The sequence below is a fragment of the Grammomys surdaster genome, unplaced genomic scaffold, assembly GCF_004785775.1.
Source record: "Grammomys surdaster isolate TR1022 unplaced genomic scaffold, NIH_TR_1.0 174, whole genome shotgun sequence".
Classification (NCBI taxonomy): Eukaryota; Metazoa; Chordata; class Mammalia; order Rodentia; family Muridae; genus Grammomys; species Grammomys surdaster.
In genome coordinates this window covers 19,251,427-19,277,167 of record NW_021604622.1, presented here as the reverse complement: position 1 = coordinate 19,277,167, position 25,741 = coordinate 19,251,427, and the positions used below count along the sequence as shown (strand labels likewise).

At 47.0% G+C, this 25,741-nt stretch overlaps 1 protein-coding gene across 1 annotated transcript in view; it reads right to left on the bottom strand.

The window, feature by feature from the left end:
- The window catches only part of Myo10 (myosin X), a 199,174-nt gene that overhangs the window by 38,252 nt on the left and 135,181 nt on the right, over positions 1-25,741 (bottom strand). The gene's annotated exons all lie outside the window — the stretch shown is intronic.

Sequence of the window (25,741 nt, the reverse complement as noted above, 5' to 3'; positions counted from 1 at the left end):
AAGTCTAAAGTGTTGCGTACACATTGCTGTTTATTAAGCTTAGGATATAGAGGTGGTTCCTGAGCTAAGTAATACAGTATTCAGTGAGGAGCACACATGACATGGACTTGTGCACACACACACACGCACACACACTAGAATTGGGGGGTGGGGGTGGAGGGTGGAAATACCAGAGGATAAAAAAGACAAGGCTCCGAGTTTGTTCTGATACCCCACTTATTGTGAGTTCCACCAGAAGTGAGCCCAAGGACACACAGGCCTGAGGGAGGAGTGGAGCCAAGATGCCTCCTCTGCGGTCTGCTCCCCTGTCTCTGCAGCTGCCAGCTGGCACTGCTGCAGAACAATCATCTTCCAGGGGAAAGTAAACTGGGTCATTTCCCACTCGCAGCTTTTTGGATGGTGATTCACAATTCTAATCCAGGTCTCTATCCCCCTTAATTAACTTGTATGCTGTTATTCTATAGAAGTCTATCTAATAAAAGGACCGAAACACAGAGCCATACTATTGAAAAGTCCAAAAAAACAAAGTGGTTTTTCTCTCTGACCCTTAAAAAAAAAAAACAGTCATGAACACAAAAGTAGGCTTAAAGCTAGGGTATTCTACAGTTTTAAAACTAAAATTAAGACAGCACGCGCATGTACACTCTCACGAAATACACACACACACACACACACACACCCCTGATGGAACAGCTGTCCCGACTCTGGCAGGCAGACTTCTCTCAAGAATGTCTTACACAAACACGGTGGTCAGGTTGTCTTTACTTAGCTATATTCTAGCCGAGAGTAGCCAACAATTTACGGCAAGCAGCCAGAGACCAGACCAGTGACTTGGATTTTTTGTCTATGCATTTGAATTCCTTAGAAAAGTAAGACGGGCAGAAGCCTATGAAACCAAATCACCCCGGTCATACTTTAACCCCTGGCTTAAAGCAAGGCACTGGAGGTAAGCGGCTGTTCTAAATGCATTTGTCCACAGCACTCTGGGCTTTATATATAATCTGAGCAGCATACAAGGAGCAGCACTGAGTTCGTTTACAAAGTGAATATCCAAGAAAGTGTCAGACTTCTTCAATTTGGTTACACTCGAAAGCAGAAAAACTTTTAACTGGCATAACGAAGTGAGGTTTCAAAGGAGAAATCTTAACACTCTCTCCTTCAGCTGGGGCTGTGCCTGACCCACATTCTGGCCCTGCTGCCTTTTCCTTCCTCCGAATAACTTTTTAGCCTGGTACCCAAGTTATTAAAATATTCTGAAAGATACGACTCCAGGGGCCGCCCCTCCACGCGCGATCCACACTCACCATCTTCCTGTGTCTCCGAAGGACATTCCACCTTCTGTTAGGCTCTCGGGCCAAACTTCATACGGGAAAACAACTGCCACCCTGACCTTTTCCCCACAGCTAAAGACTTGGAACAATAATGAACACCATTCCTGTGCTTTAAAAAGTGCCCGGTCACCATGACAACCCCTTCCACTCCGGGCTAATTAGTGTGGTGTGGCTCTAGGATTTGACACAGCTCCGGGAAGGGAGTGAGGGACGCTGGGAGCTGTAGCTTTTTGCAGACTCCCAGTGCCATTGTGTTTCTGCCCCTTCCCAGTAATTTAACCAGGGGAAGGGGGATCTATAGGCCGATTGTCGCCCTGGGCAACCCGCCTCCGGTGGTCACGAGGGGGCAACACCGGCTTTCCATTGGCGCTCAGTTTTCAGGGGCGACTTCCTTTTCTGGTGAATTTAACTTTCAAAGATGTCACAGCTGGAGGCTGGACGAGGAGCATTTTGCTTTTCAAAGCCTGCCTAATGCTTGCTAGTCCTCACTGGTAACCAGTTCTCCTAGGCAGGGCTGCACCCCAACAAAGACTGCCTGGAGAGCACTAAAAGCTGGGTTTTTATGAGAACAAATAGACTAGATTTTTTGGAAGGAACAGTTCTAACCCCAGGCAATTACAGGCCCAGCTAGATGGCTTAGTGAATAGTTATTAAATACCTACTACCTGCAAGATTTGTGTGTGTGTGTGTGTGTGTCTGTGTGTGACTGTGTTTCATTCTTGTGGAAGATTCACCACAGCAGGGACTATATTTAGTTCGCAAGGTTTCTGAAGTTTGGAAGGTTGTCTACAGGTGTGTCAAAAATCATTACTGACTGGGGCCTGGGAGATAGTCAAGTGGGTAAATGTGTACCCACATAAAAGCTCAGCACAGTGACACTTCTGTGACCCCAATGCTGGGCAGCAGAGACAGGCAGATCTTAGAAAGTCACTAGCCAGTCAAGCTCCAGGTTTGGCGGGAGGCCTTGTCTCAAAAATTAGCTGGTAGGTCACTGAAGTGGCTCAGTAGGTAAAGGTGTTTGCACCAGAATTTTACCCCAGGAATACACATAGTAGAAGGGAACGGACTCCGCCCATGAGTAAGTATGTCCCTTTCAAAGGTGGATACATAATCTAAAGGAAAGAAATTTGGCAAGTAGTAGAAGTTACCTGAAATTAGCTTCTAGCCTCCAGATACACACAAAGGTGGACACACACACACACACACACACACACATACACAACCACATATACCATATAAAGTGTAATATCATACTGTATTTAACAAACCAACAGAAAGACTCGAATGGACTTAGTCATCAAGGTGTACCTGCTGGTTCATCCGTGGCACCACAGTTACGGGAGTAACTAGCCACTTTCTGCTTTGAGGTCTATTCCTCAGGAAGGAATTCATGCCTCATCTACGAAAGCCAGAGTCCAAGGCTAGGGTCACAGGCCCTGGGAGGTGAGTAGGTGGAGCTACCACAGTCTGCAAAAATGCTCACGGCGTCAAACTGCCTTCTAAATGTTTGTTTATGACAACTAGCACGGCCCTCAGTCAGGGGAGTTTCTTTTTGCAAAGAGCAGCAGTCAATATACAGGTAGAACTGGTTGAATAGTGAAGAATAAGAGACTATGGGTGCTCACCCCTCAGTGAGCCACCTACATCACCCTTCCAAGGCTCAGGAAACAACATGGCGCGGTAGAGTGCTCAGGAATGCTGTCTTCTGAGAAATGGCCTGGCTATTACACTCATGATCTCACAGAAGCTGTGCCTGCTAGTCCAGGATCAAGCTGGTCATCACTCCAACAAAGGTGTCAGAGGGGCTCCTGAGGCCCTGCCCCTAACTGACAAAGTACAGGCAGTTGATAGCTCCCGGGAAAAGAGTCAACTCTCTTCTAGCATGTGGCCCCTGGTGAGTTGGTCATGTCATTAGATGTTCCTACCTTCCTGTACGTATGCAGACAACACTAACGGACCCTTTAAAAAAAAAAAAAAAAAAAAGATGACACCAAGATAGAAGGAAGGAGGCTAGAGGAAGGGGTAGATACAGTTCATACATGTGTATGAAGGAGAACAAAAAGAACACTGTTTTAAAAAGACACAAAATGGGAGATAAGAAGCTAGAGAGCCCCTAGGCAGCACATGGACTTGAACCAGAAGGGGAAGGCTCGCCGTACTGAAGAGAAGCCGCACAGACTAAGGTATGTGGTATACCTTATTACGGTATTAAGGGCTTGCCTGCCTGCCTGGGTCTGGGTTTTTGTATGGGGAGGGATGGGATGCAGGAAATAGTTCTAGGCAGAAGAGGGATGCAGCATTCAAGATGGAATGGTTTGGAACTCAAAAGGAGAGACTGGGTGTGGACACAGCAGACCTTTGTTATGAAAGGGCATCCTTGCTGGCAAGACAACACTAAAGACAAGGCCATTACCCAAGAGAGGAATGGTAGGGCCACCTGATAGCAGTTTACCAGGAGTGTCAGCAGCTTCCACATTAAGATGCAAAGAGCCACCTGCTGATTCTGGACTCACATTGAAAAGGAAGCTACAGAAAAGCATGTGCAATCCACAATGCAGCCTTGGCTGTGAAACTGGCCATATCTGTGGATGACTGCATGGCCGGGCACACATGTGAGCAAGAGGAGAAGAGACAGCTTAGAAGGAGATGAAAAAGAACATCAGATTGCACTGAAGTAAAGAACCACAGAGATAACAGAAAGTTTCAGTATGAGTACTGAAACATATAGAAAGTGGACTGGACTGGTGAGGGAGCTGGAGAGCCACCCAGCAGGGGTGAGGTGGGGAGAGGGAAAGGGAGGGTCTCATTGAGACAGTGAATGGGTGCCAACTGCTGACTCTGCCCACAGCTGCACATCTATGAAGCATTCTTGTTTTTTTTTTTTTTTTTTTGTTTTTTCAAGACAGGGTTTCTCTGTGTAGCCCTGGTTGTCCTGGAACTCACTCTGTAGACCAGGCTGGCCTTGAACTCAGAAATCTGCCTGCCTCTGCCTGGCAAGTGCTGGGATTAAAGGCGTGCGCCACCACCGCCTGGCTCGAGACATTCAAAAGCCACTGAAACATGTGTTTTCAACAAGTCAGTGACATGGTGCCTAAACTGGCCGGTCACGTACATGCCTGTTCTTAGTTACAGTTACTCGGGAGATTGAGGCAGGAAGACTGTCCAAGCTCAAAGTCTCCTCCACATACTGCCAGGCCAGCAAGGGCTATAAGCAAGCGTGACTTTGTCTCAAAGACAAACAGAACAGAACTCAAGTACAATAACTAAAGATAAAAGGCCAGGTATCACAGAAGAATGAGCCAGAGGAATTTAAGGCAGGCCCAGCCTGGGCTACATAAGACTCTATCTAAGAATGCAATGCAGCAGCAGAAGGAAAGCTGGAATATATATAGGTCAGAGAAGACTTGCCACACACCTTTAAAGCTCCAAGTTCGATCCCTGCCCATGGAGAGAGTATGAAAAGAAAGCAGTTAAAGGCCCAGCAGGCACCGAGGCTTTTAAAATGCCTAAGGGGTGAAGGCAAGGAAAAGCTTGCCTACTGGAGACAGGATAAAACATAGTTTTAACTTATGCTTGAGAATTCGGTCAAATAAAGGGATGGTGGGGGGGAGGGAGAAAGATCTCGTAGGCTGTTTAAAAAGAGAAGAAAAAAGTATTTTTCTTTAGTCTGAAATAAGAAGGCAAAATACCTAGACAGAAACAAATGACTGGCAACAGAGTAAGGTAAGTAAATCATGGGCAAATGTTTGCCACTGGAAATTTAAAAGCAAGGGCAACGGACGACCTGGCAACGAGGGGCAGAGGCTTCATAGTGAAGGCAGAGACAGATGAGTATACCCTCCTAAATCTGATTGGCCCAAAATGGGACCCAGCCTCGGGCCACACACATCACACACAGGAACTGTGTCACCTGCCTATCCACTTGTACTTAGTAAATCAAAGAAAACTGAGTTTATTATCTGTGGACCTTTCATCTGTCTGTCTGTCCCTCTATTTACTGTGCACTTCTGTGTGTGCGCGCATGTGTAGCTCAGAGGGCCATCTCAGCTGTCATTTCTTAGGAGGTCTTTCCTTATTTTGTGAGACAGGGCCTCTCACTGAGACCCCCGAGTTCACTGATGACTAGCTGGCCAGGGAGGCCCAGGAATCCTCATTTCTTCTTTTGCTGAAAACACAAGTATGTGTCACCCTGCACAGACTTCCGAGATGATTCTAGAGACTGAACTCATATCCTGACTGACCTGTCCTCCTGGCCTGTGCCCCTTTCCTGGCCTCTTATCTGCAAACCTTTAATGTGAGGAAGCCTCTGAGCATTGGGCAAACAATTCACAGACCTCGAGAAAAGCCTGGCAAGGTGCAGGTCGGACGACCCTGCCTGCTGCAGGGCACCAGCCCGAGCTCCACATGCTGACGAGGTACCAGGGCACCCACAACCCCAGGACTAGGGTAAAATCTCTGCACACCCTTGAGCCCCCTAAGAGAATATTGGAAGATGCTGTATAAACACAGAGAGAAGGGTGGACACCTAAAAAAGGGCAGAGGGTGGCCATGGTTCTAATTTCACGGAAAAATAGCTGCAGCTTTGAGTGACGTCCCTGGCTATGGTACTGAACCATCACTGCAGAACTCTACCATCCATCGCTGCTACACCACACTGAACATGATCCACAGGGTCCTTAAGACAAGAAATGATTGTTTCTAGAAGAAACGTCACGTTACAAACTATCTGACTATAAAGTGCTAAGCCAATGACTTCACAACTCAATGTAACTACCACCACGATTACCTTGGGTTTTTTTGTTTTTTGAGACAAAGTCTCATGTATGCTAGCCTCAATCTCCTTGGGTTAGTCTAGAATGACCTTCAACTGACCTTCCAGACTCCTGATTCCTGAGATTTATGTGGTAGTGGGGGTTAAAAATAGGGCTTCTCCTGTGCTAGGCAAACATTCTCCGAAGGGAGCTACACCCCTAGCCCATAACAAGTCTTAAAACTGAAGGAATTTCACACCATTAACTCCAAGCCCTTCCTTTCAGGAAGGAATTCCTCCTTTCTGAAGGTATGGGCAGGAGCTGCAGGCTGCTGCTCTTGCTTCAGTGAGTAAGCCTCCTGCTCTGTCAGCACAGAGAATATCCTAGCGGAGACTCTGCTGTCTCGGGTGGCTTGTTCACTCTATCCCCTGGAGGAGAAAACTAGAAGCAAGCACAGAATGATCTGCTGCAAGAAAGCTGAGATTTACTCAAGCCAAGCCATTAGCTTGGGGCTCAGCTCAGTGCCAGGGCTCTTATTCACACCAGGCCTGAATCCCCCACACCAGGCCTGAATCCCCCATACCAGGCCTGAATCCCCAGCACCAGGCCTGAATCCCCAGCACCAGGCCTGAATCCCCCACACCAGGCCTGAATCCCCAGCACCAGGCCTGAATCCCCAGCACCAGGCCTGAATCCCCCACACCAGACAAATAAAAACTGCAGTCAGGAAAGTCAGCTTTGAAGAGTTTTGCTTTCTTGGACACAAATGCTGCTTGTGGGTCAGATCTGCATACACCAGGCCTAACTGTGGAACTGTGGCAAAGGCAAGCGTTCATCTCCACAGACATGGCTCTCAGGGGTGAAAACTTCTTGAGGGAAGAGAAGGTAGTGTCCAAGCAGAGGACACTGGTCTGTTCTGTAATATTCCTGGAAGCAAATATTCTGGGAATACAGGATCCAGATTTTAGCACTGAAGGGCAGGGAACAAAAAAGTCCAGTTTTTGTCAGGCCTGGTGACTCATACCTGTAACCTAGCATTTGAGAGGCCAAGGAAGAGGATTACTGGGGGTAGGGAGTGGGGTGGGTGGAAAGAGAACTTGCTTTCTCTACTGCCCAGAGCAGGAGGAGCAGACGGGCTGCTCACACAGCAATGAGGGCAGAGACACAGACACACATAGGACACTGGATGCTGCCACAGATCCTGCTGACATTCTAGACTGCAGGGGTCTCTCTCCTTAATGGGCAAGGTCAAGTGTAAAGTGACACACCGTTAGTGTCACAGACACCCTCTGGGTTGGAAGGTCAAATGATTCAATCTCCAGATCCAGCACCTGGATTGATTTGCGTTTACAAATTGCAGTGGTGGTAAGCACTGAACTCACATTACTAGTGGGAAGCCCAACCACAAAACTACCAGCAACAGCATGAGTACCAGGGAAAGCTATCATGTACTCAGGACGAGGGGCCCAGGCACCAATGTTAGCAATTCTATTAGATAGGCATTGTTGCTATCCCCTTTGGATAGATACATTATTACCTGAAGCACAGAGAAGTTGATTAACTTGTCTAGGATCACAGAGCACATGTCTGCCAGAGTCCGGGGGTGGGGGGGAGGGGTTCTGCTAAGGCCATAGCTAGCCACACTTGTAAGGTATAAATTCAGGAAGGGGGTGGGATCTGTAGCATTAAAGTATTGACTATCTGATAGCAGAGTTCATTTCTGGGATGCTGAGTTTTAACCCACCAACAAGGGACTGAGATGCGTATTTTACAGCATCCCTCAGTCCCTACCTGGCAAACCCTGACTCCAATTCTAAACTTTGCAGCCAAGGCCTGGGGCTGTCCTTCCCTATATAATCCAGACATTTTGGTCCCCCCTTCGGCCATCACTCCTCTCTCTGCACTCATGCCTTTCTCTTTCTCCCTTGGCTCACTCCCCTTCCCCTCCAAGGTGACTTCCCTAGCCTCCTTCCTTAGGGTGAGTGAATTTACCCGAGGGCATCTTCCCAATAAACCTGTATTTAAATATAATCTAATCTGGCTTGAATCGGCTCACTTCCCTGGCAGTGGAGAACTAATTTATCGCCAGCATTCCAGAGTGAACTTCAGCAGAAGGGCTATTTTGGGAGTAGCTCCAATAGAAATCCTGCTTGGGGGCTGGAGAGATCGCTTTGTGGTTAAGAGCATTGGCTGTTCATCCAATAGGACCCAGGTTCAATTCCCAGCACCCACAATTTGCAGCTCACAACTATCTGTAACTCCAGGTTCCAGAGGATCTGGCACTCTCACACAGACATACATGCAGACAAAACGCTGAGGCACATAAGAGAAAGGAAAAAAGAAATCCACAGATAATACAGATTAGTTAGAGCAGGAGCTGCCAACGTACAGTTTGGTTGTTTGTTTTGTTTCGAGACAGGATTTCTCTGTATAGCCCTGGCTGTCTTGGAACTCACTCTGAAGACCAGGCTGGCCTCAAACTCAGAAACCTGCCTGTCTCTGCCTCCCAAGTGCTGGGATTAAAGGCGTGTACCATCACTGCCTGGCTTAGTACAGTCTATTTGTATAAATAAAGTTTTACCAAAACACAGTCATGCAAGGTTGGGAACCATGAGGACGTTAGTTCAGACCCCTGGCACCTACATAAAAAGCTGGGTATATGGCCAAGTGCAACTGTCACCCCAGTAACACTGGGCGCCAGGGCACTGAGCTTGGTTGCTGCCTGTCTGGCTCCAGGTTCAGCAAGAGTCTCAAGAGGATAAGGCAGAGAGATAGAAAAGCTATCCAATGTCTTTGGGTGGCCTGTTTACATATTAGCTCCATATTGATCTCGATCTCTCTCTCTCTCTCTCTCTCTCCCTTTCTCTCTCTCTCTCTCTCTCTCTCTCTCTCTCTCTCTCTCTCTCTCTCACACACACACACACACACACACCCCTTACACAAACATCCCAACCACACACACAGTGCCAATTCCTAAGTTAAAGAACAAAGCCATGGCCAGGCCTGGGATGTGGTTCAGGGTAAGAGCCCTGAATCAGAAGAAATACACCCCGTGTTCCACAAAAACTCTTGGAGTAAATGAAAAAGCTTAAAAATCATTCCACTTGTATTTGTTGTCAGAGAAGGATTTCTACAAGTCAGCTCCTTGACTGGTTGAGCCCAAGGCTTGTTCATGTCTAAAAGCTCTAAGAAAACACACAGCCCTCAGCAACTGATCTGATCACCTGAAGACGAGGAACAAGGCTGGAGGGAAAACCACGAACCAGCAAAGACAGAGGAACAGTTAAGTTAACCCATGGAACTTCAGATAGGAGGAAATCTCCAGCTTCAAATACATCATGGGAAAGATCTTTCAAGACCGTGATTCTCAAACGTGTAGTTTTCCCCATCAATTCTGCATTTAATTTGCAAAACACAACAAAAGATCCTTGTATGGTTGACCCATTAACTTTTTTTTTTAAATAGTCATTTGAACACAGCATCTCTGGTGCCTCCAGAGCCATGTAGAAGTGTGTGCTGAAGAAAGGCCTCACAGGCCAAAATGGAGGGCCTACCCTCCCAAGTGCCTGTAAGGACCATGCCTAGCAGCCCTTCAGGGTTTGGAGCAAGCCTTCCTCTGTCATTGTACCCATGGGATGGCCGCACATTCAGACTGTAGCTGCCATTGTACCCTGTCACATACTTGTTTCCAAGCCCCATATGGGCCTGGAAACCAGACCCTGTGAACATATGGTCAAATGTTTCTCTGAGGCGAGGAAGAATGAAAGCCAGCCTCCTCTGCTATAGCTCTTCCTCCATCTACAGCTTCCAGTTTCCTGCTCCTATCAGACCCTGGATCTGGGCAGACTTCCTTCCCTTCTCTAGTGCTAAATACGGCCCATGGACAGCTTCCTGCTTGCCCGTCTCTATACCGCAGTGTGTGGACTCCCTCTCGCCTCTCTCCATAGGAAGCCTCCAGTGTTCATGCCAGTGTGTGGCTCCCTCCAGCAAGTCATAGAGTCTCCCCTGAGAGTGTAGAAAGACAACAGTGGCCGGGCAGTGGTGGCACACATCTTTAATCCCAGCACTTGGGAGGCATAGGCAGGCAGATTTCTGAGTTCAAGGCCAGCCTGGTCTACAGAGTGAGTTCCAGGACAGCCCGGGCTACACAGAGAAACTCTGTCTCAAAAAACCAAAAAAAAAAAAAAAAAAGGTAACAGTATGTTCCCAAAGGAAAGTTATCATTTCATTCCTGAATTAAATCAAAAGAGCACCTAACCACGGCTGGAGTGTCCCACATCAGGGATTCTAATGGCCTGGAAGAAATCTCCAGGAGTCCTGTTCAGGCCAGCGGGTACCACAATTATCACTCCATTACACACTGAACACGGAGAGTGCCCTGCCTAAAGCCCCATGACCAGGCCGTTCTAAGTCCTGTGTTCTTCCTTCAAGGAAAAGGCCAACAGGGCCAATGATGGGCACTGGCCCCTAATGAGACACCTGCCAGACAGATGGCAAACATTTAATAATTTTCACAATGGGTGACATATGGCATTGTTTATTGCATTTTTCAAATGTGCTGACCCATAGTCAGCCAGCAAAAGAAAGTTAAAACCTGCCCTTCTAGGGCTGGCAAGACAGTTCGGCAGGTAGCGAGAGGCTTGCTGCTAAGCCTGACAATTTGAGTTCCATCCCCAGGACCCACATGATGGGAGAAGAGACTCCTCCAGGCTGTCCTTTGACTTGTGCACCGCACACACAAAATAATTCACAAATCACGATAACATTAACAAAGCAACAGCAACAGCAGCAGCCAACAAACAAAGCCCTGCCATATACCTGGGGACATGGTAAAAGCACTAGAAGCAACTGCAATGAAAGATGGGCCTCCACCATGGCCTGCACACATTTATCCTCCGTATGTACGCCCCAGCACCATATGTATGCCCCAGCACCGGATGCCTTTCCTTTCTGTGTCTCACTGCAGGGTGACGGGCAGGAAAGAGCACTGACTTAAATCTTTCCTTGACGTTGCAGCTATAAAATATCTACTCAGGGTTCTGAGGTCAGTCATGGCACTCCTTAACAGAGCTCTTGAGGCGACCTTTAGCCTTGCTAGGGAGCAAAACTGCATTCAGCACAGCTGTTTGGAGGCCAGATCGTGCCACACCAATGTGCAAAAGCAATCACCAGTGCCAAACATGCACTTTAAAAGCCTCTTGAAGAGGGAGACTTTAGCCGTAATACCCAGTCCCGGCTCTAGAACCCAGCTAAAAGCCAGGGTCAGAGAGACCTGCTTAAAAGACTCCAGGGAAAGACTTTGTTTGTAGTAATGGGAGGGTTCCCAGGGAGAAGCCCCTCTGGGCTTGGCTCTCATCCTTTCCAGGATTAATGTTGACTCCAAGACATGGTCTTCATTTTAGTCAGAGATGGACTTCAATGGCACAGTTTTTTAAAACTGCTGACAAAACTGCATGGTGTTCCAGAATACATGACAGATGCTGGCTTGGCAGCCATTTTTTAAGCCTGAGGAGTTACAGATGTGTTGACTGGAAGTCCTAACACTGTAGAATCTCCAAACAAACCTTTCTATGTGCACATCAAGTGTTGGCAGTTTTTGTCCTGAAGATTTGGAGTTCACGCAGGAGATGGGGGTACTGGGTACCACTGGCTGGTGGTAGACAGAGCTCTTACAGAGAGAAAGGAAATTCTTCCAAAAAGGACTGTCCCTGGCGATATGAAGTCTAAATGTCAAGATTATGCTCCAGGCAAGCCAGTGTGAGCAGTGGTCATCTTGGCAGCACATACTAGTGGCACGTGATGGTAATCCAGACTGTCAGGTTCAATGGTAGTAGCTCAGAGTCAGACAAAAGGAGGGACTGGAGTTTCCTGCCTCAGTGAGAATCACCAGGGGTGGCCTCACCAGCCATGGCCCCATGCCCGAGTTCCCTGGGCTGGGAGTCATGGGAAAACAGTGCTCACTGTGTAGTCAGGACTGGAGGAGGGAGGCTGAGACACTGCTCCAATAGATACAGGTGGCATGTGTGGGCTCAAAGATAGATGCTCTCAAACCTTGGTTCCAAGGTGAGCTCATGTGCTGCGGAAGCTTGGGTAGGGCGGGGTGTGGGGGTGTCGGGGAGGCTGCGATGGGGAGCAGAGCAGATCAGAGTGTTATTTCAACATGAAGTTGGAACCCATCGACTTTAGAGGCTGGGAGTTCACAGCCAAGGGCTCAACATTTCCTCCTTGACCCAGGAGGTTGTGGCTCCTAGCTGAGTATTTCAAGGATGGTAAGGATTCCAGACAGAGATCAACTTTTCTTATGCAAACTATGCTGCAATAAGAGAACTTCTCAAGGGGTCTTCTGAAGACAAGAAAAAGCCTGTAATGTCTGTGTGACGAAAACAAACCAGCCCATACATTCTGCAGGGATGAGACAGCAGATTGAAGTTCAAAAACTAAAATGGGCTAATGGGATTTAAACAATGGAATCTGGGCAACCATTAAGACCTGGGCTTGGGTGTAGCTTGGGGGTAGAGCATGCAGTTGGCATCCTCAATGACCTGGGAAGATCTCATTCAAGGGCTATTCAATGGGGGGAGAGGGGCTCTGCAAGGCAGGGAGGTTGGAATCCCACCTATTAAAATGTTAGTTACTTTAGCTTACAGAAGCAGAAGAGGCAGGCCCTGTCCTGAAAGTCACTCCGTGGGAAGCCAGGTCACCTGACTCTCCAGCTGTTCAGAGGCTGTCTCAAGCCTAGCCATTTCTCAAGTTTCATCATAGCACCAAAAAGAAACCGAAAAATAGTGTTACACAAGTCTCAGAAATAAGTAAGAGGAAGCCAGGAGTGGCGGAGCACATCTGAATTCCAGCCCTAGAAGAAGAGGCAGGAAGACAGATTACCGCAAGTTCAAGGCCTGCCTGGACTAGGACAGAGACCTCATCTCAAAAAAGCCCAAAACAACAAAAAGACCCAGAGAAAGAGGATGGGAAGGCTAATTTATTCTAAGTTAGACCACAGCCCCATAGAGGCTGACAGAAGGCTCAGCCCTCTGTAGAAATCCCATCTGGAAATCCTCAGAAAGCAGCTTTGGGCATAATCTAAAGAACCCAAGGCAGCCTTTTCATCTCGTGAAACTAAACTCCAATCTCAATGCATTCATTCATTACCGTCCTACCATTTCTCTATCCACCATACAGAACAGGTCGCCGGCCCCTCTATTCAGACTCACTCTGACAAATCATGCTGAGAAATACAAATTAGGAGGGCAGCTGTCTCTCTTGGCTGGCAAGGACGCCCACGCAGCTCATTAGAATGCTGAATAGCCATGGATCTCACTGAGTCACGCCACAAGGTTATGGCGGAGCAGGGCGATCAGGATTCATAGCTGGAAAAAAGGCAGGACTGATATGGGTATAGGAGAACTAGCAGGCAAACGCTCTTCAGTGTTTAAATATTGAAATATTGTCAAACTGAGATCTGGGATGCTTGTCTGAGTAAAGAGATTCATAATGCTGCATTCACAGCAGACAGAACACACTGTGGTAGCCATACACATCATGGTGTAGGTGACAACCAGGAGAACACATGTTCACAAGCCCTTGCTTCTTAGGTGTTTTAACATCCAAGATCTTTCCAAGCTTCTGGAAGATTGTGCTTCGTTTTAAGAAGCACAATACAGTTAGTATACAGAGGAAAACAAAGGGTTTCAGAGACAGACAGACAGACAGACAGACAGACATGCAAGCATGTGCTCGTACACACGCATACCCACACCATAAATCGGAGCTAAAAAGTCTAATAAATTATCTAAAGAAAGATGAAAACAGCCAGGCAGTGGTGGCGCACGCCTTTAATCCCGCTCTTGGGAGGCAGAGACAGGCGGATTTCTGAGTTCAAGGCCAGCCTGGTCTACAGAGTGAGTTCCAGGACAGCCAGGGCTACACAGAGAAACCCTGTCTCGGAAGGAAAAAAAAAAAAAAAAGATGAAAACAGCAACTTAGAAAAAGTCAAGTCAAATGCCCAGTCACCAAGCAAAGTGGCCATTTGGGAGAATAAACATGTCCTCAGAGCTAACCTTGTCATGGCAGAGCTAAAACAGTTTTCAGACCCTACCCCTTCCCATTTCGGGGACAGCCTGAGATGGAGCAATTTCATTTGCATAAAAATATACAGCTGAGAAAAAAACTTCAGTAACAAACATAGTTGATTTATAGATATTCATGAACACATACAAAATTCCAGGAGAGAAACAATCAAATGGAGAATTTTATTTGACAACTGCTCAGTGCAGTGTACTGGGACAGATGGGAATGGATTGGTAAGCTTATGGTAAATTCTACCGTCTAGCGGGAAGGCATGCCTGGTGGGACAGGGCATGGAGGAGCACCTTATCCTAGGAGTTTTCTTTCCTGCTTAGTCATGTATTAAAGTGGCTGCGTGCAAGTCATAGTGGGGAAATTAGCCAGCCCACAATATTTGTTCGGTGTATCTGCTAATGTCTATTAAGTATAAATTAAAAACATTGCACGGGATTATTCTGAGCAGTTACAAATTGCTAGGCGACAAGAAGTCAAAAGACACCAAAAGCCAGGTCCTTCCCATCCTCGGTGGGATGTTCATCAGGACTCCAAGCACACATCAGGTTCTTACTACTGTAGGATCCGGGGACAACTGGAGCCCTTGGGCTGGCAGCATGGCAGCCTAGGCCGAGGGATGTAACTCCAACTGCTTAAAATCTGCGTGTCCTCTCCCACTTCCCGATACCAGCTTCAGGGAAGTGCCTAGCAGAGATGAGGCACAAGCCTGCCAGCTTCTATAGACAATTCTGCCAATTGCTGAAGCACAAGAGAGCGTGTTCTCGACAAACGTTTTTAGATTAAGCAGACTATTCAAACAAGAAGAGGTTGAGATGGAGCTGAGTAGCAAAGTCTTTAGCCTAGTGTACTTGAGGAAGGCCCTGTCCTCATTCTAGAACCCTGTAACCCCTCACACAGTCAGACACACTCACAGATAACAAATAAGGAGCAATAACAGGAAGAGGAGGACTGAGAGGGTTTATGTATGTATGGTGAGAGTGGTGGTGTGAATTTTCCTGAACCCAAGACACAGCAGTCAAACTTGAGCTCCTCCCTTCTGCTCTCCTCACCCTGGAATTCCTGTGACTTCTTCCCTGTCAGTGAGCCGCCTTTACTTCACACCCAGCCCGCCCCAGCTTGCATTTACAGAATACTCTGCAGCGCCCTGAACTGGCCCTTCCAAGTATCTTTTCCAGAAGGAATAAGCGTCCTTCACAAATTCTCCCTGAGGAGATACTGAAGAGTCTGGAAGCCCGAACTGCCCCACGCAGCATCAGAGTCCTCTAGCAATACACACGTATCACTCTGTCCCACAGGGATGCCGAGAATAACGGACGGAAGTCAGTCACCGTGGCCAGCTGTGGTGACTCGGACCCAGAGTGTGGGCTTTACATGCACGTTCACAATACCCCTCAGGTCCTTCCTAAAGTGGGTAAAGCTCATCTCTGCACCCTCATTGACAACAATACTCAGACCATAGGCACACACAGCTGGCTACAGGCAGATGGCATTCACCTGTGAGCCTCATGTCCACCACGGTACATGGCATTCCTGGTCTCCACTCTAGAACTGTACAGCGGAGGAACCATTTTGCCCCACTGGTCGCCACGAGTTCTCTAAAAGAAAGGCAACACTATTCACTGAGCCAACAACACAGTTAACTTGTTCTCTGTAGATTATGAAAGGCTTTGCCATTGGCCCCTCAAGATGCTGCAATACAGCCCTGGTCCAAAGGACTGCTGCTATGGGGTCACTAGGCTGCCTGGGATGCGTGCAGGATTTGGCTGAAATTCTGTGACTGACATGACAAAACCATGGAAAGTCACGTGGTGATTAAAGTTTAAAAACCAGAGGATGTTGGGGAATACTCCCAAAAGTCCTCTCAGGTCTCTTCATAGAGTCCCTGAGAAGCACTCAAATGAGAGTGGTTGGTGTTCCAACTATGGCTGTTTGCCTACAATAAAATCTGAAAAGAAGGGTAAAGAAGAAACAAAAAGACAAACCACCACCAAAACCCAAACCAGACTGACCTGTGTACCTGTGCCTCCAGGTCGGCTGCTCAGGACCTGGAGCACAAGAAAGAGAGAAACAACAAGAAAGAGAGGCAGGCTATGCACAGGCTGGGCGACTGTGCTGCTGTACGGAACAGGTGGCAACTGGACTGTAGCTGCTTCTCTTCACTGAGCATGCGAAAGGAAAAGCTTTCACCTCATGGATGCAGGCAGACCATGGAAGTGATTCTAGCCATGGAGTGCCACCGGCTTGTCTCTGGTGGCGGGAACACATAAGCAGCCGGCTGGCTCAGGCCACAAGGCTGCAAGCAAGGTTGGTTTGAGAGGTGGCCAGTGTCACAGCTTCCTGGCTCTGGACCCTCTTTGTTTCTGTTACTCCGCTCTGAGGCGTGAACAGGCAGTGCTAGAAGCCTGGAAAGCAGAGTCAAATGACGTCATGACCAGGTCCAACCTGTTCTTCCACCTCCATGGGACCTCATTTCCCTGATCTGCAAGCTACCTCTGACTGAAGACTCAGAGGGTTTGCAAGTGTGTGCACTTGTGGTCTAATATAAACCTACTAGCCCGGGCATTAATGAAATTATGTAATGCGATCCGTCCTCCAACCAAATGACAGACCTGAACTTCAGAATGAGACCAAAGGAAAAAGAGAGCAAACGTAAGCTAATTTTTCCTCCATACTTCCTTAGAGCACAGTAATCTAACAACGATGAATTTGTACTGGGCTCCAGTAATCCCAGGGACTTTAATGGGACTTAGCAAATCTTTCTTAGTCTTCAGTGTGAATACGGCAATAACTGTATCTAAGTCTAGGTGCTTTACTTAAAAGAAGTCAGTACTTTGTACACAAAGTCTCAGATACCCAGAGGAACATTCATTTTTTTGGTGGATTTTTTTCAGCCCATACTGGCTGGAAGCAGGGAAAAGTAGCAGCATCTCCAGCAGGGTTCCTTCCCTTATCCTAGAGACGACCACCATGTAATTTCAAAACTAAACAGTATTATTCCCTTTAAAGTGCAAGGCTGACTGGAGCAGCATCTGGCACACTTTCATGAGCGGCTGCATCCTTTCAGAGGGCTGGAAATGGGGCAGCCATTCATCTGAGAGGGTGGACAGTGTACAGGCACCGCACAATGGTGTGCAGCACGCTGACATAAAAGCCCCCCAGAACATTTTCAAAGTCTGAACAGAGCTTAACGAAAAGCATTGCCATTTAACGCCAGGACGTAATCATCTCAAAGACTGGAAACAGTTTTCTAAGAGTAAACACTAGGTTAAAAACAACAGCAAACTCACCAGAAAAAGTTACCATGTGCGGATGTCATCTCCCTTAGAGCAAATGATGATAATAAAAAACTGAAAAGCAATATGCAGTACTGAATGGTGCCCTCACCCAGAAGAGGCTCTGGAATTGCTGGGGGCTGTGCCCTGTGACTACTGAGGAGTGTCACTACCACAGCTGAGTCGCTTGCAAAGAACAGGCTAAGACCACAACTACTGCCCACTCCACACCCCAGTGGGGCCAAGTGTGGCAACCCCCTCCTCCCTCGGCCTAATAAGAAAGAAGATGGTTAAGCGAGTATCATCCATAAGAGAAGTAGCCAAGGAGGGAAGGAAAGGATGCGAGATTCAAGCATGGATACACTTCCCTTCAAAGAGCCAGGTTGGCCAGAACTAGAAAATCCAGGCAACCACGACCAAAAAAAAGGAGATTACAAAATTAGGAGACTGTGAAACGCAAACAGGAAACCCTAGGCTGGAAAGAGACGGTGGGGAGGGGGGCAGGTACTCACCAGCCAGGAGCTGAAGGAGAAAGGCGCCTGGCTCTGGAGGCTGCAAGCAGGCAGGTGGAGGCAGAGCCCAAGTCAAGAGCCTGCTGTGGGGGTGGGGAGGCCGGTCAGAGGGCAGGAAGGAGTGGCAGTTAGTAGTTAGCGGTGCCCCTTGCCTGGGGGTGGGGTGGAGACCAGGAAGGAGGGCAGAGCAAGAGGCAGGCAGCTTTGAGAAGGGTGCTAGGAAAGGTTTTGATCCCATGGCCTCAGACTAGTTGAAATACTCAGCAGTCAAGAGAAGCTTGCTCAAGGGGACAGCCCAGTCCAGTTCCCTCACCTCTTCTCATGAAAAGAAGGTTGAGATGTTAGTCTGCCTATCTCTATCAATGTGAGTTTAGGTATGCACATGTAAATGTATACAAAGCAGGCAAGAAAAGGGGTTTAATAAAATTAACGCTTGCTGGGCCTGGTGGCTCACATCTTCAGTCCCAGGCAGAGGAGGCAGGTGGATCTCCATGAGTTGAAGGGTAGCCTTCACTGCACATAAGAGTAATACAACAGCCGTGTTTGCAACAAAAGAAATGATTTGGTTATAGAAACCTGACTTTCAAGTATGGCCACTGAGGGCTGGAGATATGAAGCAATTACTTATTGTGAGAGGAAGGCCCTGGGTCCTGTCACTAGCCACACACACACACCCTCCTCATACACACATGCACACACAAGTGGTACAACCATTGGCAGAATCCTTCATGATATATTAGGCTGGAAAAAAAATACACAGTTAAGATGACCCCAACTTACAGAAGGTAAGTGTAGTGGGAGGTGGTGACACCTGTCTGCCACTCCAGATACCTAGAGGCCAAGACTGCAGATTCTTTTGATGTCTGTCTAGCTTACAAAGGAAGTTTAAGTCCAGTTTGGTCAAGGACACTGTGGCAAACTAAAAATAAAATAGAGACTGGAGACGTAGCTCAAGGGTGTGAGCTCCTGGGTTTAGTCCTCAGGAACAGGGATGGGGGTAGTAGGTGTGGGGAGAGAAATTAGGGAGAACAAAGGAAAAAGTTCATCAATATCTTTTAAATATTTTCTAATCGATCTCATTTTCTTCACACTGGTGTGGGTGCTGGCAAATTGTGCGTTTCTTACCATTCTGTGTTACAAGTTCTTTAGTAGAGGGAAGAAGCTAGCCAGGTGAAGGAAGCTAAGGGAGACATTCTACATTCAAGGAAGATGGAGAGGGAGCTTACAGCCAGGTGTAGCCCTGGGATCCATCCAAAGGGCCTACCCTCGGGTCTTCACCTGCTCTGCAATCACCAAAGAGAATGGCAGAGGGAGAGGATGGAGGCCCGAGAGAAATGAGGCTGCGAGCATGGGAAGAGCATTCTCTTGGGGAGAATGAAGAAGGAGACTCGGGGAGAATGAGAATGAGGACTTGGGGAGAATGCTCTTTGTGTAGCTGAGTGAGGGGGTGGGGGAGGAGTACCAGCACAGTCGGGAACAGAAGTCGCACACAGCCCCGGTTGCCCGTGAGCATGCTAATGTGGGGCTTCATATGCTAAGAGACTACAGAAACAAACCATCTGTCAGTGACAGCCCAGTGTCTGGGGCGGGCTCCTAGGTGCCAGTGGGTCCCCCATCCGATTGGATAATATTCTGAAAGTTCTGCAGGATGAGTTAAAGACTGTGGGAGGACTGCAGCAGGGACAGGGAGCACGTGCTCCAATTTACAGCTTTTATTTCAGTGTGCACCATCCTATGATATACAACCTACGACTAGCCGTGAGGGGCCATCAGAGAGGCAGTTACTGGCCCACTATGTAGAACGAAGGGTAGGGTAGGGAGAGACGTAGACATTGGTGCGCCAGGTGCTTTACTAGAAACTTCTCTGCAAAAAAAGGGAGGAAGCACCAGTCACGAGCTCACAAGAGGTTTTGATTATTTATAGATGCTTTACTTATTTCAACAAAAAGTAGATTTAGGCAAGTAGGTGGCAGCCCATTGTTATTTATTGCTTTAATGCTGCTCTATTTAATATGAAAGACCACTTTCACATTGAAAACATTTAATCCCTCCCAGGACTCACTTAGCAACTAAATGGCCATCAACCTAACCGGTCCTACCCTCCCGGGATGGCAAAGACTAGTTAGTGTTTCACCCACTCCAACAGTTCTTCCTTGGGGATCTTTTCCTTTGGAGAATTGTAGCAAGATGTGCCTGTGCTTCCTCATACTTCTCTAGGCTGTTAATAATATTAATGTGTGTGTGTGTGTGTGTGTGTGTGTGTGTGTGTGTGTGCAAATGTGTGAATGTGCTCACAGTTTCCAACAGAAGATCATTTAATTCATATAATCTCCACACTGGTAGAACCCAATTCATGAGGCAAATTTAGAAAGAGTTATTTTTATGTAGGTTTCTTTTAAAGTTTATCTATACAGCAGAAGGCATGGAAAAGCTATTAAGATTGTAGCAATAAGCTTTTGGGGAGAAATACTTCAAATTCAAACAAAGAAACCATTACGAACTTTCCTTTTTGACTCATTCATAATACTTTCTTTTTTCTTTAAAAGCTGGGCTCCTCATCAGAAACAGACAGAACAATCAAAGCCTCCGCTGATAAACGGGTTAATGGTTTTCATTTTTACAAAGGATTAATAAAGTTCAAACCTGTGCAGTCCAAACCAGCACCTCCCCCACTTGTTTCGGGACCTATCAGTTGGGTGCGCAGAGAGGCAGCCACTCCACTCCACTGCTATTTCATCAATCAGCTTTACAGTAAGTACAGCAACCATTACAAAGTAGATGAAACTTTCAGGCAGAGCCAGAAAGGAAACCAAACCCTACCTTGGGTTTTCTTTTCCTCTCTTCAGGGTCGGTCCACTGCAAACAGCCGCATCTCCAGACGAAGGGCCCAAGAGAATCCAAGCTGACAGACGACAACCCCTGCTATCTGAAGCTTGCCCAGCTCCCTGCCTTTTATGTTGTGTCTTGGGCTGTGCTTGCTTAATTCCTCATTCTACTCAAGAAAGCCCAGCCTCTCAAGCCTGGCGTGAGAGGAATTGCTGATGACACTCTTTTGACCATAGGTGCAAATGAGCCGTGATCCACACACCAACAAACACACAAATTCATGTACAAGTCCAAAGAGTCGAAATGTTCAAAGATTTTATATATATTTAAAGATGAAGATCCCAGAGGATTTTTAAAAAAATTAAATATTTTCGCTGTGTTCTTGGAAAACCCGCCCGGAGAACACCACTCTTTACTTGAGCTAAGCTTCATTTACAGCTGTTTATCCAGGTCTTTACAGAGGGCAGCTGAATAGTTGCCATGACAACTTGGTAAACAGGCCTGAAGGACCACTGAGGGGTTTACTGGATTGTTTTGTTTGGAGAGAAGAACAGTTGCTTTAATGGCTCCTTTTATCAAAATTTTCTCAAAAGGTAAAGCTGCCTTTTTAGAGACCTTTTGTATGAGACATTCTCTGAGAGAAAGGAAAGCCCTAGAAATGTGACGAAGCCAGTCAGGAATACTGAGGGATCAGGAAAGCAGAAAAGAACCCCTGACCATTAGCTACTGATGTGGGCGTACCTTCTCCAGTTAAGTACACAAAAGAAATGGAACCGCCTCAGAAGACCTTAATTTACCATAGTTAGTTAAAAGAATAGACAGACTACATAGTTCTAGAAAACTCACACACATCTTTATCCTTCAGCCAGGTAATCCCAGGATAATCTTTTTTTTTTTTTTTTAAATTTTTTTTAAACCATGAAGCCCGACATGGTGTTGTGTATCTTTAATTCTTAGTACTCTAGGAGACAGAAACAGGAAGGTCTCTGTAACTTCAAGATTTATTTATTTATTATTTATGAATACACTGTAGCTGTCTTCAGACACACCAGAAGAGGGCATCAGACCTCATTACAGATGGTTGTGAGCCACCATGTGGTTGCTGGGATTTGAACTCAGGACCTCTGGAACTGCAGTCAGTGCTCTTAACCACTGAGCCATCTCTCCAGCCCCCAATCCCAGGATAATCTTATAAAATCTTTTTTTTTCCCTTTTTCCTTTTTTTGGAAACAGGGTCTCTCTATGTAGTCCTAGCTGTCCTGGAACTCACTCTGTAGCCAGGCTGGCCTCAAACTCAAGAGATCAGACTGCCTCTGCCTCTGGAGTGCTGGGATTAAAGGAGAGTATCACCTGGCAAAAAGATTTGTTGTGTAAAATACTCATTACAATTTGAGCCAACTGCCTACATTTAGCACTCTGACATATTGGTGACACCATGGAAGCCAGAGTCCCCTTTTAGGGTCCTAAGTCTCAATAATTAAAGAATTTAAGAATGGACTCAAATGGAAGGAATTTCATAAGCATTGAAAGGAAGACCCTGGAGCAGAGGAGCTACAAAGCTTGCTGCCTGAGGAAAGGGGGTTTGGGCAGAGAAAGAGAAAGCTGTGTCCTGGATTTAAGCTAGCCTGGAGGTCAGCCACGTGGTGACAGAGCAGCCACAAGGTAGGGAGGGGGACTTTAGAGAAAGAGAGAAGCCCAAAGCATTACGAAGAGCACACTCAGAGGGAAGACAGAAGAAAAGGAAGAGTTACAGTCTGAGAAACTCAGAAGAGCTACAGACTTAGGACGCTGCCTGTCCGTCTGTAGTTCTGTGAGTGAGGGGGCAGGAAAAAGCCACCATCTTCTTAAAGGGCCAGTTACTACTCCCATCTCATTAGCATGGCTTCCTAGGTAAACCCGCCTTCCTAGGGAGTGGTTCCTTGGTTAGGTAATTGGTCTGCCAAACTGAATTCATTAATTTTAAGCATGTCAGAATAGAAGCCATAAATGTTGAACATATTTCCCACTGCCGATGGATTACTTTAGATGGTACAATGCAGCTGTTTTACGTCTGTACACTGTCATGAAGCACACATCTATGTAGAAGTTGTCAAAACAATAGTCTAGAGGCAAGAAAGTCATTGCCAGGTTACACGAGGCTTAGAGAGGAAGGCTTGACAAAGCCTAGACCTTTGATGGATTTCTATCCCCTGACCTTGCTTTCAGGGCTTCTGGGACTGATCAGCTTGGGGGTCTTCCTTTCTGGCAACCAGCTGGGGTGCCTGTGAATGTGACAGACCAGAGCTCTGGGCCTCATGGAGCAATGGGGTTAAACCTCAGAGCCCTGGGCATAGGATGAATGGCCCAGTGGCTACAGGAAACAGAAGCAAGGCTCAGGTGAGTCAGGGAAGAGATGGCCAACGGAAACTAGCCCTAGTCTCAGAGGTGTTAGTTCTCTCCTTCCTTGGGGTAGATTCTGGGATCAAACTCAGGTTGATATGCTTGGGGAAAACATGTACACTTGCCTATCCATCCTGCTGGCCCCTTGCGTGACATTTAAAGGACGTAACTGGAGCTGGAAAGATTGTGTGTGCTGTGCAGGCATGAAGTGAAGTCTCAAGTTCTGATTTCAACACCTGTTAAGAAGCTAGGCTTGGGGTCTGGAGAGCTGCCTCAGAGGTTGAAGAACACGGGCTGCCCTTCCACAGGTCCTTGAGTTCAATTCCCAGCAACCACATGGTGGCTCATAATCATCTACGATGAGATCAGGCGCCCTCTTCTGGTGTGCAGGCATATATGCAGACATAACATTGTATCTATAATAAGTAAATCTTACCAAAAGAAAAAGAATAAATCTTACCAAAAGAAGGAGGAGGAGGAAGAGGAGGGGGAGGAGGAGGAAGAAGAGGAAAAGGAGGAGGAGGAAGAGGAGGAGGAGAGGAGGAGGAGGAGGAGGAAGAAGAGGAGGAAGAGGAGGAGGAAACAGTAGCAGCTAGGGTTAGTCACATATATGCCTGTAACCCCAGTGTTTGGAGCACAGTTGAGGGGTGGCGGTGGGGTGGGGTTGTTCAGAGACTGAACAGGAAGATCTCTTGGGCTATCTGGAAGCTAGCTGCCCAGGTTTAGTAAGAGGCTGGAAAAAAAAAAAGAGCAATACAGCACACAAACCAGTGACTACAGAACACACATACACATGTGTGTAGATGCTTACACAAACACACAAAAGAGGAAAACTAGTCCTGGAAGACAGATTATGTTTTGTAAGGTTTTTCTTGTTTGTTTGCTTGAGACAGGATCTCACTATTCTATAGCCCTTGGTTGCCCTTGAACTCATAGAAATCTGCTTACCCCTGTTCCCAAGTGCTAGGATTAAAGGTGTGCGGTTGTTTCATAATTTATTACTGCAAACATACTCTCAGTGTCTGATCCAATGTCATGTAACTTGGAGTCCTCGAAGCTCAAACAGCCCCCACAGTAGCCTGCCGTGAGTGAGTCTCCCTCCAGCCTTTTCTCCTATCTTCACAAAGGAGGAAGCTCATCTCCCAACTCCATTCATAGCAGAGCGCCTGCCAAGCTTGCATGAGGCCTAGGGCTTAATCCTCAGCACCAAGAAAGCAAAATAAAATCACTCCAGATCATCCAGGAAACAAAGTCACTAGATCCAAAGCCTGGGAATGAGTGGAAAGGTACACATTTGTAGTAGAGGAATGATATTCACTTTATGCACTTTGTAATGACAGAGAAGTGGCGAGCACGCCTTGTGTCTGAGTGGAATAGCTGGTACCCTTGCGAGCTATTGGCACCCTTGTTCTATCTGCAGTGACAGAAAGGTTTTGCACTTCACACTTAAGGAATCTTAGACTCATTAAAAGAAGATACTAGAAAACGTTAGGACTGGACAAGCGATATGTAATTCCAGAAAGCACAATTCAAATATTAATCTCCAACATTGAATCTTCCTGTTTTACAATTGCTGTGGGCACCCCTCACATCTGCCACCTGCCCACTTCTCTCACAGCCATGGAAGATTCCAGAATGTCCATCCCATGCAGAAATCTCAATATTTGAGTAGGAACTACCAACCCACACGTGGAGAAGAGGTTTGTCAAACAGCCCTGGTGTGACTAGAAAGCAGGGGTATCAAACCTGAGGAGGGGCCGCTTGATAGACAGCGGAGGTAAATCAACGTGCCAGGATCTCAAGACTCATCCATGTTACGTGTGTCATTTCAACTTTGACTTACTAGCATATCCCAAGGTGACTTCCAATGACAGAAATGAAAGATGATCATGGGAACATAATGGCAAAATTAAGTCAAGTAACTGGGGCAGGACCAAGGTTTAAGACAGCACTTGGATCTTTCGCTTTGGTGACAGTGAACACCATATACAATGGCACTTCAGGGATGTACCTTTCTTGTACCTTGAGTAATGTAGAGGGACACAGAAGAAGAGACAAGCTTGCAGAGTGAGCCTTGGGCAGCTCTTCCAAGGATGGAAGGCTTTATCTACAACATAGGATAAGGGTACAGATCCCAACCTAAAAATCTGCAGAAAGCATTGCTGGAAAAGAAAACCAAGGGATGGAACTTGAAACCTGTAGGGCTGGGGAGCTGCTCAGTGGTGAGAGAGAGGGTAGCACAAGCTGTACCTGCTTAGGATCAGTAGCCCAGGTGAACCTGTCTGTGTCTTCTGTAAGCCTGGGCTGGAGCTGGGGTATGGGATGGAAGCTGGGGTTCCTTGGTGACCAGCCTCACAGGATAATTAGCAATCTCCAGGTTCAATAAGAGACCTTGTCTCAGGAAGACACCCACCTCAGGTGCATGTGTGTACACACACACACACACACCAGACACAGACAAATAAGGCACATATAAAGGATAGTGCACACCTTAATCCTAGTACCTGGGAGGCAGAGACAAATGGATGATTGTAAGTGCAAAGCCAGTCTAGTCTATACAGTCTATACAGTCTAGTCTATACAGTCTATAC